General features: G+C 41.5%; 2 long non-coding RNA genes across 2 annotated transcripts in view; one reads left to right on the forward strand and one right to left on the reverse strand.

Moving 5' to 3' along the window:
* Positions 1-1,244: 1,244 nt before the first annotated feature.
* Positions 1,245-4,884, forward strand: LOC146650427 (uncharacterized). Its single transcript, XR_014908009.1, has 8 exons — positions 1,245-1,496; positions 2,216-2,255; positions 2,402-2,448; positions 2,761-2,805; positions 3,643-3,672; positions 4,126-4,194; positions 4,401-4,475; positions 4,841-4,884. It is a non-coding gene; the product is annotated as an uncharacterized LOC146650427 (long non-coding RNA).
* A 9,204-nt stretch (positions 4,885-14,088) lies between these two features.
* Positions 14,089-18,444, reverse strand: part of LOC146650428 (uncharacterized) — a 387,448-nt gene continuing 383,092 nt past the window's right edge. Inside the window, exon 4 of the long non-coding RNA XR_014908013.1 lies at positions 14,089-14,465. This is a non-coding gene — a long non-coding RNA (uncharacterized LOC146650428). The remainder of the gene's footprint in view (positions 14,466-18,444) is intronic.

Consider the following 18,444-nt stretch of genomic DNA (forward strand, 5'->3'; position numbering starts at 1 on the left):
AGAGTGCAGGACCTGAAACACACACAGACAAAGTTCATTTAAAGACAAGAACTTTAATAAGCCAAGGCCGACACAAATGTGTTTTATTTACTTTCAAATCCATTTATCATAAATGTAACAAATAAAGTGTTTTTATGTATCCATCTATAGAACGCTGCATGTTATATTCTAAATCTGCATGTTTCTTTTTAGAAACCTATCAGCAAAAAATGAACCTAAAGTATGTAATGCAAGGATGTAATCACTTTCAAGAGGGAGAAAACATAAAGTTCAACTTTAAGTGACAACTATGGACACCTAATATGACAAGGAGATTCTGCAGGTCATTAATCAATGTATAAAACTAAAACAGAATGTATTTTTAGTGACACAGGACACAAACAAGGAAGCAAGATGTGTAATTAGGATTATTTATAATAAATATGAATTAATTAGGGCAATTTCTTTAACCATAAAGAATAACTAAATCCTTCAGGACAATGTCACATCAATGCACTGAACTCACTATGTTATCCCTCTAACAGAGCCTCTACATGTTCTCACTGTAATTTCCCCCTCACGAATGAATTTTTGCTAGCACTAATTTGAATGTTGGGGGGAATCAAACGCATTTTACTCGCAGTACTCAAGCTGACTTACCTTTGCTTGAATGACGGCGTACTCACAACGTGGAGGCTTAAAAATAGCCAAATCTTGTACCCAGTCCTTGGTGAATTGGATGTGCGCCTCCAGAGATTTATAATTGCGAAATTGGTGCGCCGTGTATGCTCTGACTCCACAGACAAGGTATGAGAGTAGATCATGCTAAGTCAATAGCGGTTTGGTCTTCAGGGTTTCTACTCCACGGCTATATTTCATACGGGTCCACATTTCAACAATCAAGTACCGTCTCTTTGCATCTGGACAGAATCTGTCTCTATACCGTCATTTTCTTTTGAGCTACGTTTCAGAATGGTTCGTAGCAAACTTGTTTTGATTCGTGACCTGCCAAGATGGTGCTGCGCTCCCACAATGCATTGCGACATTACGTCAACTCCAAAGCCCTTTGCGTGCAGGAGTGTATGCGCATGCGCATTGCCACGGTGGTTTAAAAAATAAAGATATAATGAAAAGTAATTAATAAAAATTAAATATTTAAACATTCCCACAAATGTGCAATGAACGTGCAAAAAACTCTCTTTAGTAGTTGTTGCTGTTTCTTTCTTTCTTTCTTCTTTTTTTTTTTTGAAAAATAACGACGTCTCTGAGGCGCGAAATCTGACAGCGAGAGGAACGGCCGGATACAGGAGACGGGAAGAAACAAGCCGATTATGTTCGCGTTAATTAAGTGGTTGGAAGATGTAAAATTCTCAATTCTGCCAACTGAACATATACGAGATTTTAATGAGGATGAATAATTAGCCGGCATGGAGGAAACGGACCTTTATTTCGTGGAGTGGCGACAAGAAGCCAAGGCGGGTGGCCAGTCTAAGAAGCCTCCATCATCAAGCTAGCAGGTGCCTTTTCCCATATAATATTACTTTATTCTCGTGTATTTGGAACGGAAGCGTAGAGCTGCCACCCAGGCAAAAGAGAAATATAAGTATATCACGTTATAACGTGAAAAGTTTATCGTTCTAACAATATACTATCATGTTTGAACAACATGTTTGAACAACATTGTACGAAAAATGTACATAATTATCACGTCCGTACAATATTGTGCGAACGTGACAATTATGTATATTATAATAATGTGATATTATATTATACCAGTGGTTCTTAACCTGGGTTCGATCGAACCCTAGGGGTTCGGTGAGTTGGTCTCAGGGGTTCGGCAGAGCCTCCGCTGTGACGTGCACGGCTCATTTTGTGCACCAGTAAAAAACATATCTACGTCTAATTTGAAAAAAAAAAACACACTTTATTTTTCACTAAAGAGGGGTTCAATGAATGCGCATATGAAACTGGTGGGGTTCGGTACCTCCAACAAGGTTAAGAACCACTGTATTATACAAACATGAAAAGCATAATGTTAGAACAATAAACATTTCACGTCATAACGTGATACAGCTCTATTTTTCTTTTGCCTGGGTGGCAGCTCCACGCTTCCATAATTTGGTAATCAAAATATGTAACTTAATTAATTATATTGTGACGTACTTTTGCCTTTTCTTATTATTCTGCCTTCTCAATAACTATCAAAGCCTATTCACATTTAATTTGGCTTTCACAGAAATCCTACCTCTCCTTCTGGCTACAGAGTACTTACCAAGGTTAGAAACAAAGAACAGTTATGCTTTATTAATGTTCGCTAATTACAATGTTCCACATTTCCTTGCTTTTTAAGTCATTTTTAGGCTTTTTAGAGTTTTTGTTTTTTATTTTTTTTAGCAGTAATGTTTCTGCCTATTTATTTCAGCCCATGAAATCGAATGCAGATCTTCCTAATGTGAGATTTACATAAATGTAAGTAATTTTGTTTGTCATTGTCATTAATGTTGTTGCTGTTGTTGTTTTTGTGCAGTTTGCAATCATATAAACCTAGCAAACATCAGTCAGCACAGTGACTAACCTAAACAGATTCTTGCTTTATTCACATATATTATATGTAATTATATATACCTGCACATTGTACCTAGGGTTGCAGCCACTTGGCCCCACCCCATTGTTGTGACAGCCCTGATTGTACTTATACACTGCATCTGAACAGGGAACAGTCTGCCACATTAATGTATTTTTAAGTGACTTGTTTGTAATACATGAATTTGTTTTTTACAGATGTCAAAGTCTCAACCTCATGCTGCCCTCCCCCATCCTCCTAAAGTAAGTATTTGTTGTTGTAGTTTTTTATGCGGTGTCTGTGTCACATGCTAATCATAATTATTGAAATAACTGTTTTCTAACAGGTTTTCCAAAACACTAGTTATGTTTGTTGTCATTCAGACCAGTACTACTGCTTAGACATTGTTTAGTGGTCATGCATGTTTGACAAGCTCGTTATGATACCAAAACAGTAGGCCTATCACAATAATCGATATATCGACTTAACACACAGTACATGTACATGACCTCAATAATTGTTGATGATGTAATTTATGTGCCATTATATTTACAAAAATAAAATATAATGATAACAAAACAATAACATTAAATATCATTGTTTTCTATTTGTTAGAAAATTTACTATTTATTCAAGTTTTTAAGGTATCTAATATTTTGATTCCTAATTTCAATGATCTAAATACTTTAAGAATTAGATGTTGGTTTGTCAATCGAAAGTGTGTAGATCTTGCATTATTATGGTGTTATATTATGATTATACATTCAAAGACATAAAATGGTCTTAAAATGACAATGACATAACTTGTCGCAATTGTTTATGGGGCAATATACCGACCAACAAAAAGTCGTTATCGTAACAGGCCTTCAAAACAGACAGTTTTATGATTGATAAATTCAAAAAATAAATACATTTAATTTCTCTGAGATTCTCTAATATTCAGTTACAGTTCACAACACAGCTACCCGTACATGCAGTATTATACTGTAAATATAAATCTCTGCATTTAGCATCCCACTAGAAGCGTCACAGTTACTGCCTCTTTTTTTTTTTTACAAATACCTGTACTATCACTAACACATTTACTGTTTTACTTTTAGCCTGTGGATACAAATGCAGATTTCCTTAATGTAAGTTGTGCATTTTAATTACATCATGTTATTTTTATTATTATTTATTTATTTATTTTATTTTACATTCAAATATTTCAAGCTTCTTGGTTAAAGAAGCTTGATTGCTAGTAGGTAAAGAATAGTTCACCTATAATTCATATTCCCAATTAATTTCTCACCTCTGATTGAATGCCTTTGTTTGTTTTCCTATAACAAAACATTTTTGCTGGATATATATGGTGAATTTATATGCATAGATACAGTCGTAGTGCTTGACACATGCAAACAGCAGTAGATGTACTAAAAAGGAAATAATTACAATCATGATGTTGATTGCTGATGTCAGTATATATATTTTAGAGGAATGTTTTGTTTTTCACCCAAAATAACTATATTGCTTCAGAAGAGATTTATTACCCTACCGGACTCTTATATATTGTTCTGTTTTTTGTTTGTTTTTGTTATTTTCAGGTTCAATGGTGCGTGTTCTTCTAATGGCCGCCTTCCCACTGGAGGTTTTGATCCACAGCAATTTAAAAGGTAATCAGCTTTGAAAGTCAGTTCAAATGGTTAGCTAATAGTACTTTAAAAAGCCTACAACTCTGTCACCAGTTTCTTTACCAAAAATTACCCATAAAAGTATCGCTCAATAGCATATATTGTAGTTCAAATGTTTAGTTGTACAAATATCAAATTTTTGGAAATCTAAAACTAATCAAAAACTCAAATGTTCATGCTTTTTATAGGAGGACAGAGCAAAACGGACATCGGCGCAGAGTGAAGAACTGCCCTTGATAAGGACACTATGACAGCCATATATAGTAAGTGAAGACTTTCTGTGTATCTAAAATTGCATACACCACAAGTAACTTACTTTGCAACCATTAAAATAGGTTGTAAAGTAAGTTACCAATACAAATAGGTGATGATGCATTGTAGTGGTTGGTCTCAGACAAAGAAGGTCAACAGATTTATGAATGCTGGAAGGTAAGGAGAGACGACCAAAAGGGGTGTTAGCATTACTGTAATGTGAACTGGATAGACTTCCCATCTAGGAAAAAAAAAGAGGTAAATTATGCGTAAAATATATCTGTATTAATATCTGTATCTGTATAAACAGAAATATCTGTTTGCTAAATGAAGCCAGCTAACATAAATCACATTTTTATTTTAACTCTGATAAAAGTGGCGGTAAGGAAGGGGTTTCCCAGCGTGTCCAGAAGGGCTTTGAGGATTGCAGTGAAAGCTGGGGGAACTGAGACTGTGTGTATATATATATATATATATATACACACATATATGTATATGTGTGTGTGTTTCTTTTAGAATGTTTAAGTATGTAATGAGAATAAACTTATAAAATGAATATTCCTTGCTTGATTGATATGCTATATGTATGTTTTAAACATCAAATAAAGATTTCTTTCAGATGTTACATGTGAATGTGTTTTCTTAGAAATATATGAAGGGTTAAATTTATATTTTTTTGAATGATTTTAAATACATTTAAATTGTATTTTGAAATATATTTTATTAATATATTTCAAAATATACAAAAAATGGCCAAAAAATATATGTGCTAAAATACATTTTAAATATATAAATATATTTCAAAATGTATTTTGAAATATATTTTTTTACCGTATGGGCAAAGCTACACCAGAGGGTTGTGCTGTGTAACAGGTTGGTGCAGGTGGTGTTATCTACATTTGAACATTAGGCAACAGTCTCATGAAGACACTTTCTATTGTTCACTAAAGACCAACAATAACAGAGACAAAGGGAGAGCAGCAGAACTAGTGCTAACAATTAGCACTGCTAGCCTGCCCACCAACACCAGCTAATGTTCTAAAAACGATGATCAATGATTTTGCTGTAACGGCTCCAGCTGTCTGTGTCAGGGACACGTTGGAGATGAAGTGAGTGATCCAGTGACAAAGGTTTGGAAAGCTGCAGTCAGCTGAGACTAAAGGAGTCACCTGACCGAGAGACCAAATGTTTCACTGAGAACGTCCAGATGAACAGAATCAACCTTTGGGATAATCTGTTCCACACATCCATGTTTCACTTACTGCATTATATTTCCTCATTGCTGTGCACACAGGCCTGTGGCTTATAACCAACTCCAAGTTCAGACTCAGAGGCTGCTGAAGCTGTTTTCTGGAACAGAGACGTGTTGGATATAAAAGCAACTCTTCTTTATGTGTCAGCACTGAGGAAAGGAGCAGCTTCGTTTCTAAGTGTATGAAGGACTGTAGCAGTGTGTGTGTGAGCTTTATTTCACAGACAGAACCATGTCAAAAACACAACTTCAGGTAAAAACAATACAAAATCAAAGAGTCTGATCAGAAGGATTAAACAGAGGAGTGTGGGACTGTTTTTAACAGACAGCAGGTTAAGCCAGGCTGGAGGAGTAAACTGAGCCTCGGTGTGAGCAGCAGTGTGTTTGACAGGAAGCTGAGATAAACAGTCTGGAGCCCATTTAGTGCTTCATATGAAAGTGTGAGGATTTGAAAGCAAATCTAAAATCAAGCAGGAGTCAGTGTGAGAATGATTTGTGCTTTTCCTCAGTCAGATGCTGGGAGTTTCAGTTCATCCATGTTCAGCGTGCTGTGCTTTGTGTAACAGGAGAATATGACAGTATAAATCAAGTCTTCATGTCACTGAAAGCCTCCACAGTCTGCTATGGAGGTGCATCAGTTTGGATTTACAAGAAGAACATTTCTTAAACCTGCCACAAGATGGCGCTCCAACAGAAGGGATGTCCACAGTGTAACACAGACACACACATACTGTGTGAATGTGTGAGTGAATGGGCTTTCAACACAAGGCTTCTGCTGCTACCTTTAATGACATAATTAGCTAACAAGAACAAACTGTTAATTACCACCAAAGAACGGCTCCAGATTTTAGCTGCTGACCATTTTGTGAAACGTTGATTACATCAGCTTATTGTTGATTTTTCAACCTTAATATCAGCTGCTTTAAAGGAGCCTGGTTCTCTGGCAGTAACACTTTTCTTCACTAGATGCAGTGCAGGCACAGTCTGTGTTTCTAAACTACACACTAATGTTCATTGTTGTGCAGCTAAATCCTCCCTCTGGATGGGAAGAATCCCTGTCAGGCTTCAAACACCTGGCTTGGTGTTCTGGAGCTAATGTGTCACCTGTGAGGACTCTGAGATGAACACACAGCAGACACTTCAGTTCTCCGTCTGTGTGTCCTCAGTTTCCCAGCATGCCTTGGCTGTGGTGGTGGAGGTGAATGAGGGGGAACATGCTGCTCTGTCAGCACTCAGGTTTCATACCTGGTGATCTCAGAGGACAAAGCGGCGTTACAGCAGCGCACGTTGATGAGACCTGATGCTCTGAACAGTTCAGACTTCAGCCTCACTCTGAGAAAACAAACGACTGACTGTCAGCAGCAACTACACCTGCTCCATCAGTGACGGAGAGAAGAACTGAGACTGAGAGACATACAGCTGCAGGTCAAAGGTCAGAAACGCCCGCTCTTTGTACGGGTCAGGAGTTAGTACTGCAGAGGTCAGAGGTCAGCTTGCTGACAAACCATTTGAAACAGTTTGGAGCTAAAAGCACAACAGCAGAGGAAAGAAGAGACACTGCAGAGATGATGCAAAATATTGTGTTTTGTTCTCAGCTGTCAAAAAGTGTAACACACGTGTTCCAGCACAGCCTTTGTGTACTTTCACTTCTCCATACTGTCCATTGGAAATCCTGTTTGTTACTTTTTGATTTCAGTCCATGTGTCCAAAGCAAACTTCTGTCCCACACTTTCTCTGCTGACTCTTCACCGATGCTCAGATGATCTCAGATGATTTCACCAGAACTCATCAAAATTCGGGCTCCACAGAAACCCAGACGTCACTAAACAAGCGTAACAAGCAAAGTGAAAACTGGTCGTTCAGCTTTATTGACCAAAGATAAGCTCACATGTCACCTCATGACACAGACACTTATTTCCACAGCATGCACGAGGACTGACAATAAGTGTCTATAAAGCCACTTCTATCTGCCACACCTGTGCTTCTGTCATGGTTGCTCTCCTCTCACTCTGTCATTTATCCACAGTCTGCCTCCCTCTGCTCCGTCAGCTGACGTCCTCTCTACACCACCTGCTGTGTTTTATCCTGCAAAAACACATTTAAGAAGCGTTGCACCGAGTAACGGGAGGAACTGCTATAAAATCCATTTAAAGGAGGTGGTGCTGAGTGCTGTGACTGGGGTCCCACCACTGACATCACGGGTGGAGGACATGTTGGAAAACTGCTACAAAGTGCTGTGCAGCCAGCAGAGCTTACAGTCTGTCCTGTGTGTCATACAGGCTCTCACACTTAGTGTTTCTGTGACACATTGAAGAGAAGTTTGTGTTGTTCACAGTTGTGCTTGTACTGAGTGACAGCTGACATGACCTAACAGGAATAATGTGTCTGTGCTGAATGAGAAGTAACACACAATGAAGTCTTGATGCATCTCAATCATCCAGGAAAGTGAGTCTGTTGCTTCTGTTCATCTGGACGCAGCGTTTTGTGGGAGAAACGTTCCGTTTTCAGCCCCAGTGGAGCAGCAGGTAGCAGAGGTGAGCCTCTTGTGTGCAGCCTGTTATCTGTGGGACCAGGGAGGACGTGACAGCAGATGTTGCTGATTCAACATCTGTGTGACAGCTGGAACAGCACAGTCTGCAGGAAACATCTGTGCATGTAGGAGACACCAAGGTTTACATGGTGGAAGCAGACGACTGACTCAAGCAGCCTCACATCACAGGCTGCTGGCTACAAGCACATGACCACAGTGACTGGTTTCACTGGTGTCTGTCCCAGTCTGTGGCAGAGACACAGGAAGTCACAGACAGCCTGCACACAGCGTTTCCTCTGGAGTGTGTTTCACACCCTGTTTGTGTTTCTCACTAACATGTTGTAGTTCTTCCTGCACACAGCAGCACTTTGATCATTTCTCCTGCTTTTCTTCCTTTTCTAGCTTTTATACACTGACAGTAACACAAAACTCCAAAGTCATCATTTGAAGAGCTTCTTAAGAGTTTCTGTGAGTTTAGTGAAGTCAGCCTCTCAACAATAAGTGTGTGTGTGTTGATTATCTAATGTTCAGAGAGGACTGCACTGATGTAGCATCCAGGTGAGCAGCTTATGAGCCAAGAGGGGAAATTTAGCTGTATTATTGTTGTTTAAATGTAATAATTTATGATTTCATGTTCCAATATTTCACTTTTCCCAACGTTTGTTATCATTTGGTCTGAAAACCATGACAAACAGCAGTGTTACAGTTGTTAGCATTAGCTGCTATAGAGCACTCAGTCACTGTATTGGTGTTAGCGACATGAACATATCTGAGCTAACTGTGTGTTCCAGATGTGCAGCAAACCCAACTGTCCCTGTGTTTTCCTGCTGTAGACATTATCCCCATGATGCTGACGTCCTCTGGTGGGACGAGCTCACACGTTTATGGATTCAGATGCTAACTGGACCAGACTGGTGTCAACCTTTGTGCTATAGAAGCAAATCAAAGAAGAACCAGTTGAACCTGAGCTGTCTGTAGTGGTGACACCAACACCATGTCACCTGCACATGCTGACCCAATCAGAAACCAGCGTTGACGCTGAGCCTCGGCTCTGTCTCAGGAATACCATGAACAGGCAGACCCTCTGCAGCAGGCTGACCTGTGACCTCTGAGACAGAGGGAGGAGTTTGTGTCAGCAGGGGGCGCTGCAGCATCGCCTGAGAGCTTTAAGAACAACAGCAATAAACAGGAAGTGAAAGTCACACTTCTGTTGTTGTGCGTCATCAGCAGACCTCCACCCTCTGCAGGAAGCTGAGATAAGAAGCAGCCAATCACAGAGCAGAGAGCGTGTGACTTCCTGTTCCTGCTGTTACTGTGACAACAGCTCCTGGGACAGAGAGCAGCTTTCTAAAGAGGAAAGATGCTGCTGTCACCCCCGGGTGTCATGTGACCCGCCTGATGTACCGATTTAAGACTGTAAGAACAATAATAACAACATGTTTAGTCAGGTGATCCATGCAGAGCAGATCCATGTGACCAAACACAGCTGGATCACATGTTTCCTCTCCTGGAAACAGAAAGCCTTCATGTATAAAGGCTCATGTACCCACTGAGCCCTGCTCTCAGATCTGTGAGGCTTTAACAAACAACAGTTTAAAGTCATGTTTAGCATCTTCTGTCAGTGTGGAAGGTCACACACTTTCCTGAGTGTTGAACCCTGAGTGATGTGTTTACTGTCAGCTAGTTTAAATGCTGTAGGCTGCAGCCGCTGCTCTAACACTATAACTGTAACAGGGCTCAGTGCTGCTTCTAACAGTCTGAGCTGCTTCAGGCTTTATTTGTGAGGAGCACAGCAGCTTACAAACACGTGGCTGGGCCTGGACCCAAAGGAGTGTTTGTTAAAGCCTGCAGTGAATCCAGCAGCAGAATGATGGAAATGCAACACAGCAATGATGAAGAGGAGCAGCATTAAAGCCAAAGTCCAGTTCATACAGTTAGGTCCATAAATCAAATAAGGGAAAATAAAATGTTGGTTAGATGCACCTGTCTGCACCCTTAAAGCTCTCTGGTCGCTATGGTAACGCGTAAACATTTCTTTCAAAATAAGACACACGACTACAACATGGGAAAAGACCCAGGGAAACGAAGTTAACGATAAAAACCCTGAAAACCATTGTTGGATTTATATTTTATCATTGTCATTGTTATTGGGGAATATCTAACCATATATGCTCAGAGGTGTAGAACCAATTGTGTAATGATAGTAGTCTTTAAAGACTTTGTGTGACTCCAGAATGTTCTGGCATTCACACCCACGTCCTGGGATCATGGGAGAGGTGCTACCTTCTTATTGTTTTGTGGTAGGATGTCTGTTTTAGTCTAAGTGCCTTTTGTTTAGATGAACTGCTGGACTTCCAGACCAGCAGGTTTAGGGAAGTCGTTTATGGGGTCACACTCTGACTCCACACACACACACACACACCTACATAACATACAGACTGGTACCTTTGTTCACGTGTATGTTAATGAACCTATGTATATTCATGTAACCTCAATAAAAGAACAGTGTTACGAGGGAACGGACGAGAGCGACTGTGGTCAAGCGAAGGAACGGCATTGGTCCAGTTCTCTCCCGTGCACGAGAAACATAAAGAACTACTCGTGTCTTGCTTTGCTGTGTAGCTGGATTGAACGATCCAGCGAACAGGTTTATGCTACAAACCTATCAACCATCAATTTCACACCGAGCCTCGACTCTCACGGCCCGGTACCAAACGACTCACGGACTGGTCCGTGACCCGGGGGTTGGGAACCGCATGAGTAGTTCAGGGCTGCACGTCATTTTCATTGTTAATATCTTTGTGAAAAGCACATTGATGTGAAAATCTTCATGAGAGTCAGAGGCCCTACAACACGATTAAAGATTCATTCAAAAGAAAATCACAAGTTATTATCATCTTCAGAACATTTCATTAAACATTAGAGACAGACTGCTGAGTACATCTCATCTCTATCCAAACAACCTACAGTCCACAAACACATCATGAACCAGTGCTCTTGGCTGTGGTCTGTCCCCAGTTACATGGATCAGCTGGTTCCCTGCAGGTGACTGCTGCTGTGGTTTGGAGCGGATGAATAAAACTGAACTGAATCAGGTGTCCAGTTACTTTTGGTCCCTTTAAACCAGGCTGTCACATGTTCAGGATGTGAAACTCCTCCTCCTCCGTGAAAACGGGTGTGGGTCTCAATCAGCCAAGGTTTTGGGTGAACCCATTGTGAGATCTAGCCCCACGCTATCATGTGATTTCCTGTGATCAAATGTCCCAGGATGTGAGTGGGCGTTAAGACGTCCAAGTCCCTCTTCAAGCAACTTAAAGAAGTCCAGACGCTTTTCTTTCCAAGCTCCTTCAACAACATCATTCATAGAACAGCTTCCAGCTTCTTTTGCTCGGCTACAGTTTGGATGGATTTGCATTTAAAGATGCAACAAGAAAAAATGGTTAGGGTCAGGAGGTCAAAGGTCAGAGCTCCTGTGGGTCTGAGGGCGGCCTCACGCTGGAGAAGGATGAAGGAGTCTGACCTGAGCCAGTGTTTGACATGAACACATCAGCACTGCTGTCAGTGAGCCTAACGACAGCCGTTAGCATCATTTCAGTGTTTCAGTCATAAAAACACTTCCTGTCTCTGTGGTGGTTACAGTGACATCATGCAGTTTGTGCTTTGACCTCCAGAGGGCGACAAATCAGCACAGACAGAGAGCTCCAATCAAACTTTGCTGCCATCAGGAATAATTCTTCAAATATAATCATCAGTGTTTGAGCAGTTATGATATCAGGGACAATCTAGACATGTGTGACAATACTGAACATGTCACATGACACACCTCAAACATCATGTGATCCACTCTCAGTCTGCACTTTCATTCATGACTTCAACAGGTTGAAATGAGCTTTGAAGAAACATCAGGTCAGTGCTGAAACATTTAAACGCTGCAGGAAGAAGAACAACAAAGTGATGACGGATGTTTGTGCTTCAAACAGGAAAACCAGCAGAAATAAATCACAGCCTGACAGAGGTTTGGAGTTTCCCAGGTGCACCTGAACGCAGCACAGTGTTCCAATGCTCGTTATTGTCCTCAAACGTCTCTTTGGGTGTTTCCTTCCTGCTCAAAGTTTACTTTCACTTCCTGAACTTCGTGGAGTGGAGCTTGTTGTTGGTGTGTGAAGAAACTGTAAGTTTGCTTTGTTTCCTCCTTTAACAGTTTGTCTTTAGGAACTTTACTGTTTGTTCAGCTCGTGTTTGATTTCTTCACACAACAAACTGTGTGTGTTTGTATTTCCGGTCTCTCCATTAAAGTCAGTGTGTAATGTTTCCTGGCTAACATCAGCTGTGTGCAGCTTAGTTCAGCACAAATCTGCCGCTCCATAGTTCACGGTAACGGACTCACAGCTGGACCAACAAGGCCGAGTGTGTCCGCCACTCTGAGCTACGTTCGTGTTTGTGTACTTGTAGTTTGTACTTTGTGAGTTCACTCAGAGCCCACAGAGGACGCAGCGTACGTGATGACGTCACAGCCCTTTACCTCCTTTACTGTCACTGTGATTAATATTTACACAGGAGACACCTGACAGCATGTTAATGCTAAGCTAATGCTAAGCTAACGCTAAGCTAACCTAGAACCCAGAGTGAGGTTAAAGCTGAGTAAACACTGACCCCAGACCAGGGGCCCGTTCTTCGTACCTCGCTAAGTAGGTTAGCCGGATTAGATTGTTGACGATTTCGCGTGATCCTGGATCAGTCGGTTCCCCGAAGCTCATCCGGGACTTGCTGTCATAGCAACAGAGCCGTAAGCGTAAACCTGCTCGGGAGCAGGTTTACTTTATGTAAACAGGATTAGATCGCGGCCACGCAGGTATGTCCGCTTCATTTATACGAAAGCAACAGCGATATTTTTCCACTGTTTCACCATAAATAAATATTATCAATGTAACTAAAGATAATGCAGCACTTGATCCTTTTATTGATGTCACACAGATACATACAGGTCATTTCCTAAAAAAGGGAAATGAACTATTAACATTCTATTACATGTATGTGATTATTACAGATGTAATTCATATTTCAGAGTAGTAATTGTAAATTACTTCGTGTAATCAAGATGAGAGACCACGGCTATAAAAGCGAAGGTGGATTTGGGAAGCCTGTCGCAGCCATGTCCTGTCCGTATACGCGACCTGTCCGTATACGCGACCAACCCATTGCGGAAGGTGCAAGATTGATAAGGAGAGTCCTCAGAATTCAGCGTATATTGCGGGATAGACAGGATCCTTTAGCTCAGCGCGACAGTGTGCTCATAGAGAGATATCAATTTTCCCGTGAGGGTATTATTTACTTAACCAACTTGTTGACGAGGGGGTGCAGGACCACCACCTGTCTTTTTTTCCTCTGCCCTTTTCTTGGTTGCTGTTATGAACAAACTAACAGAGTATTACAGGCCAGTATTACCTTGCCAAGAGACGCAAAGCAATCTAAGAGATAAATATTACCATTCTGTAGAATACTCCTGTATTCCACTTTTACTTGTTCCCATGTTCTAGTGGGTCCTGTTGTGGCTCTAATGTGAAAGGGGATATAATATAACATATTATAATATAATATAATGCCATATGATATTGGACAATATAGTGTCATATGATAGATCTACCCTACCGCCTACTGGTGTTGGCCAGAGGGGCCGATGGCGCGATATGGCAGCCTGGCTACAACCGTAGCTGCCTCCACCAGTGTGTGAATGTGGGAGTGAATGAATAGTGGTATCGTAAAGCGCTTTGGGTGCCTTGGAAAGCGCTATATAAATCCAATCCATTATTATTATTATTATTAAATTACCTACGAGTTTGATTTGTCAGCAACTTTCTGCCAGCCCTCTCTCCTTGCTTTTGCAGCCTTTGCAGTGTTCTCTTGCGTTTTAATTAAACTCTGAAACTCCTGAAATCCCTCACTCATGAGTTCTTGCTCTGCTGCCGGAAAATACCGAGCACGCCCCTTCGACATTTTCGCCGACCAATCAGCGGGTTGCCGATCAATGTTTCTACTATCGATGCGTAGCCCCTTTTACGACACCCAGTGATGTCACATTCCTGCGTCCAGCTGTAGTAATCGTCAACAGCAGGTGTGTTCGGGGAACCGGATTAGCGAGCTCACGGTTAGCGCGATGATTTGATCTTGGATGTGTCATTTGATCTTGGATGTAGTAAGCGACGTACGAAGAACGGGCCCCTGGGCCCTATTTCAGGAAGCCGGTTTAGTGCAAACTCTGACTAAGTATACCCTGAGTTAACGAAAACTCTGGTTTTTCGGTTCCACAAAGCGAGTTCAGCTGAAGCCTGAGTGAGTCACTATGACGACACACTCCGTGAAGCTAACCTGCCCCCTAGCAGGTTTACTACAACTAACCCTGACTGTCCCCGCCTCTTTGTCGGAAACCTGACAGCAGGAAGTGTCAGACATGGCGTGTCCCTTCCTTGAAGAGCCAGTAGATCTTGAAGCCCAAATTCTCCGCAGAGCTCTCCGCTGGGAGAGAGTGATCAGAGCGCGTTTGGACATTTTATCATTACCTGATGATTTCCTGTGCGAACGTTACCGTTTCTCAGCACAATCAATAAGTTATTTGGATAACATCCTCAGGCCATATATTGCGCATGTGACACATCGCGGACATGCGCTCAGTCCATTACATATTCTTTGTACCGCACTCCGTTTCTTTGCAAACGGGAGCTTTCTGTACAATATTGGTGACGCTGAGCACGTTTCCAAGGCTACCGTCTGTCGGGCAGTCAGGAATGTCACAGTTGCACTGAAACGTCTCCTGCACTCGTCTCTGGTGTTCCCCGGTCACAGACCCACAAGATTTATCAAAGAGGGATTCCACAAAATTGCAGGTATCAGGATGAACAAAACTCAATGCATGATGTGGTGATACGTGAACTACCACTCAAATGGTACATAAATTTCCAGGGTTCCCAGGCGTGATTGGCTGTATAGATGGCACCCACATTCCAATCATTGCACCCTCAGCAAATGAAGGAGACTATGTGAACAGGAAGTCCTTCCACAGCATCAATGTACAGGTACATAATTCCCTGTAGCATTTCACACCAACAAGTGATGGCATCATGGTAATGGATGCTAATATGTGTTCTCTGCACTGTGTAGATCATATGTGATGCTGCCAACATCATCACAAATGTGGAAGCCAAGTGGCCAGGCTCTGTACATGACTCACGAATCTTCCGGGAATGTACACTGAGCACCAAATTTGGACATGGTGGGTCGAAGTAACTGTGAAATATACAGAGACCAATTGCCACAGGGACGTTTGCACTGACATGTATTCTTCTGTCCTAGGAGAGTTCACTGGCCACCTGCTTGGTGATAGGGGGTACCCATGTCTACCCTATTTGCTCACCCCTTACCCTGACCCTGAACCGGGCCCACAGCAGCGTTATAATCTGGCCCATTGCAGGACACGGGCCAGAGTTGAAATGACCATCGGAATGCTCAAGGCCCGGTTCCAGTGCCTTCGTAGACTCAGGGTCACCCCAGAAAGGGCATGTGACATCATTGTGGCATGTGTGATCCTACACAACATTGCCACGATTAGAGGTGAACACTGTCCAGCTGAACCAGACATGAGCAGTGATCCACACGATGAACATCCTGACCCACCCACGAACGTACAGGATGGAAGAGCAGTCAGAGACACCATATGCCACAACCATTTCCTGTGACCCGTCACCCCAACATGTTACAAGACAAATACACAGATACTGTGGTCAACTGGCTTTATTGGTCACCCTGTATGTCCTGTACACAAAGTATAAATGCGTATATTAGTATGTTGTGCAAACACTGACATGATTCGTCCATCTATGATCACTCCACCCACCCTTAACTGTTGTTCCAGCAGTACAATCTCCAGCTTCGACTTTTGGATCTGCAGCTGGAGGTGCACCATTTCCATGTCGCACTTCTGTATCTTCCTGGCCAGATATGTCTTATACAGCTGCTTTACAGGGAGCTATTGCAACAAAGGACATAGCATTGGCATCCATAGTACATGCCTACTTAGGTTGGTTGTAAATCAGTGCTGAACAACCCACTGTGGAAAGGTTTGTTGTAGGAGTGGCTGGACCCTCTTCCTCTTCATTTCCAGCATCACTCTGCCAGGGACATAGTAAGTCCATGGTGTCATCATAGTACCACATTGTAGTCAGTTGTTATATTTTCCACTGTACGCTGTATACCTCATAGTGTGGCTCTGTTGCGGCCTCCTCTGTAGCAGCTGTCACTGTTTCGTCATCATATGCCTGTGGTGGAGACATTTAACAACATTGCTGTTCTACTGTTGACACATGTAGTCTGTGGAGTATTACGAGTACTCACAACTGCATGTCGGTCTGGCTCAACAGGGGGCTGCACCAGATGCAGTACACCATCACCGTCAACTGGAAGAATATGGAGTTCATACAGGTCACTCATGACTTATGTGGGCGCAAATGGCAATTACCAGACATACCAATCACCATACACCTCATTGTCAGTATGCTCTCAGAGACAACCGACACTGAGGGAAGGCAAAATCAGTAGGTGTTAGGGTGGAAACGCTTTTATGAGCTTTATGTTGCATTAAGGTATATGTTCATATGTTACTCTTATTGGGAAAAGTACGAAATGTACTACTCGCTCTGTCTCTGGGAACAGGGAGCTCACCCTGTGAGAGGTTAACACACACACACACATGTATGCAAAATTAAAGGACACTGCTATGCTCTTAATAGGCCCTAAAAAAATGCACCCTCTAAAGGCCCTAGTGGACCAAAACGTCCACCCCCCAAATAGTGCAATAAAAAGATTATATATTCATATTTTATTCCACTTTAAATTGGTCAGTCTTTTAAAACTACTTCTCCCTGAAATATTCATATAAAGTTTTAATTATATTTTCGTTGTTTTAACCCTTTAAATCCCAGTTTTATTACATGAGCGCACTGTTTTTTTTGCCCCAAAAAACAAAAAACTTGAATATTTTCCAAAAAAAACATTTGAGGTAATATTCAATTGTTATTATAATTAGGCCTTTAGATGGTCCAAAGATTGGCACCAACATTAATTTCGATCTACTTTTATTTTTTTTGCAGGAGCACATTAAAAAAAATGCATCCACCTTTAAGCCTATGTCCATTCCCCAAAAAGTGCAATAAAAATATTAAATATTAATTTATTTTTTTCACTTTAAATTGGTCAGTCTTTTAAAAATACTTCTCCCTGAAATATTCATATAAAGTTTTAATTATATTTTCGTTGTTTTAACCCTTTAAATCCCAGTTGTATTACATGAGTGCACTGTTTTTTTAGCCCCAAAAAACAAAAAAACTAAATATTTTCCAAAAAAAACATTTGAAGTAATATTTGATTGTTATTATAATTAGGCCTTTAGATGGTCCAAAGATTGGCACCAAAATTAATTTCGATCCACTTTTAATTTTTTTTGCAGGAGCAGAAAATGGTCTCCAGGCGGCCAATGCTGCTCCTCTAGGCCGAAAGAAGTGCCTCTTCCCGGGGTAAGTCGCGACGATCACCGGGGCATGTTGCGTGGGACTCCTTTCTCCAGCACACACGTGCGATACCACGTGACAACAAATACGTCATTTCCTGTTGATTTTAAAAAAAAAAATACACCCTCTCACCGCCCTAGGGGCAGAAAATGGTCCCGCACGAGCAGCGGGCCAAGCCGCTGCTGCAAGCCGGGAATGAGTCTTCCTTTCCCGCAGGTCTGTTAGAGCAGCCCGCTGTTTTCCAGCAGGCGTCAAATGTGAAGCAAGGGCGCCACCCGGTGGACAAATAAAAAAATTACAACTCTAAGGCCCCAACTCCAAAACGAAAACGAAACTTAAACATTGACGATCCCTTTGACCGTAATTCTTTTGCTGTGAAAAATAGCGTTTATAATGGGTTTCAATGGGACGAAAACGTCCACTAGGGCTTTAAGAGGATGTGTATCGTTAGCTTAGCCACTGAAGCTAATTTAAGGAAGTCAGACTTGAATTTTGAAATAAAATTATACCAAACTTTTTTTTGGAGAATTTGGCTATATTCAGTTCAACACAGTGCAAATGGCTTGGAATTGAAAAATGCAAAAGCCACAAAAGGTCCCCAGGGCCTTTCAGGTGTGTGAGAGGTTAACACACACACACAC

Source organism: Rhamphochromis longiceps, linkage group LG16, assembly GCF_057381845.1.
Source record: "Rhamphochromis longiceps isolate RC_006_pf linkage group LG16, R_longiceps_female_GT1.1, whole genome shotgun sequence".
Taxonomy (NCBI): Eukaryota; Metazoa; Chordata; class Actinopteri; order Cichliformes; family Cichlidae; genus Rhamphochromis; species Rhamphochromis longiceps.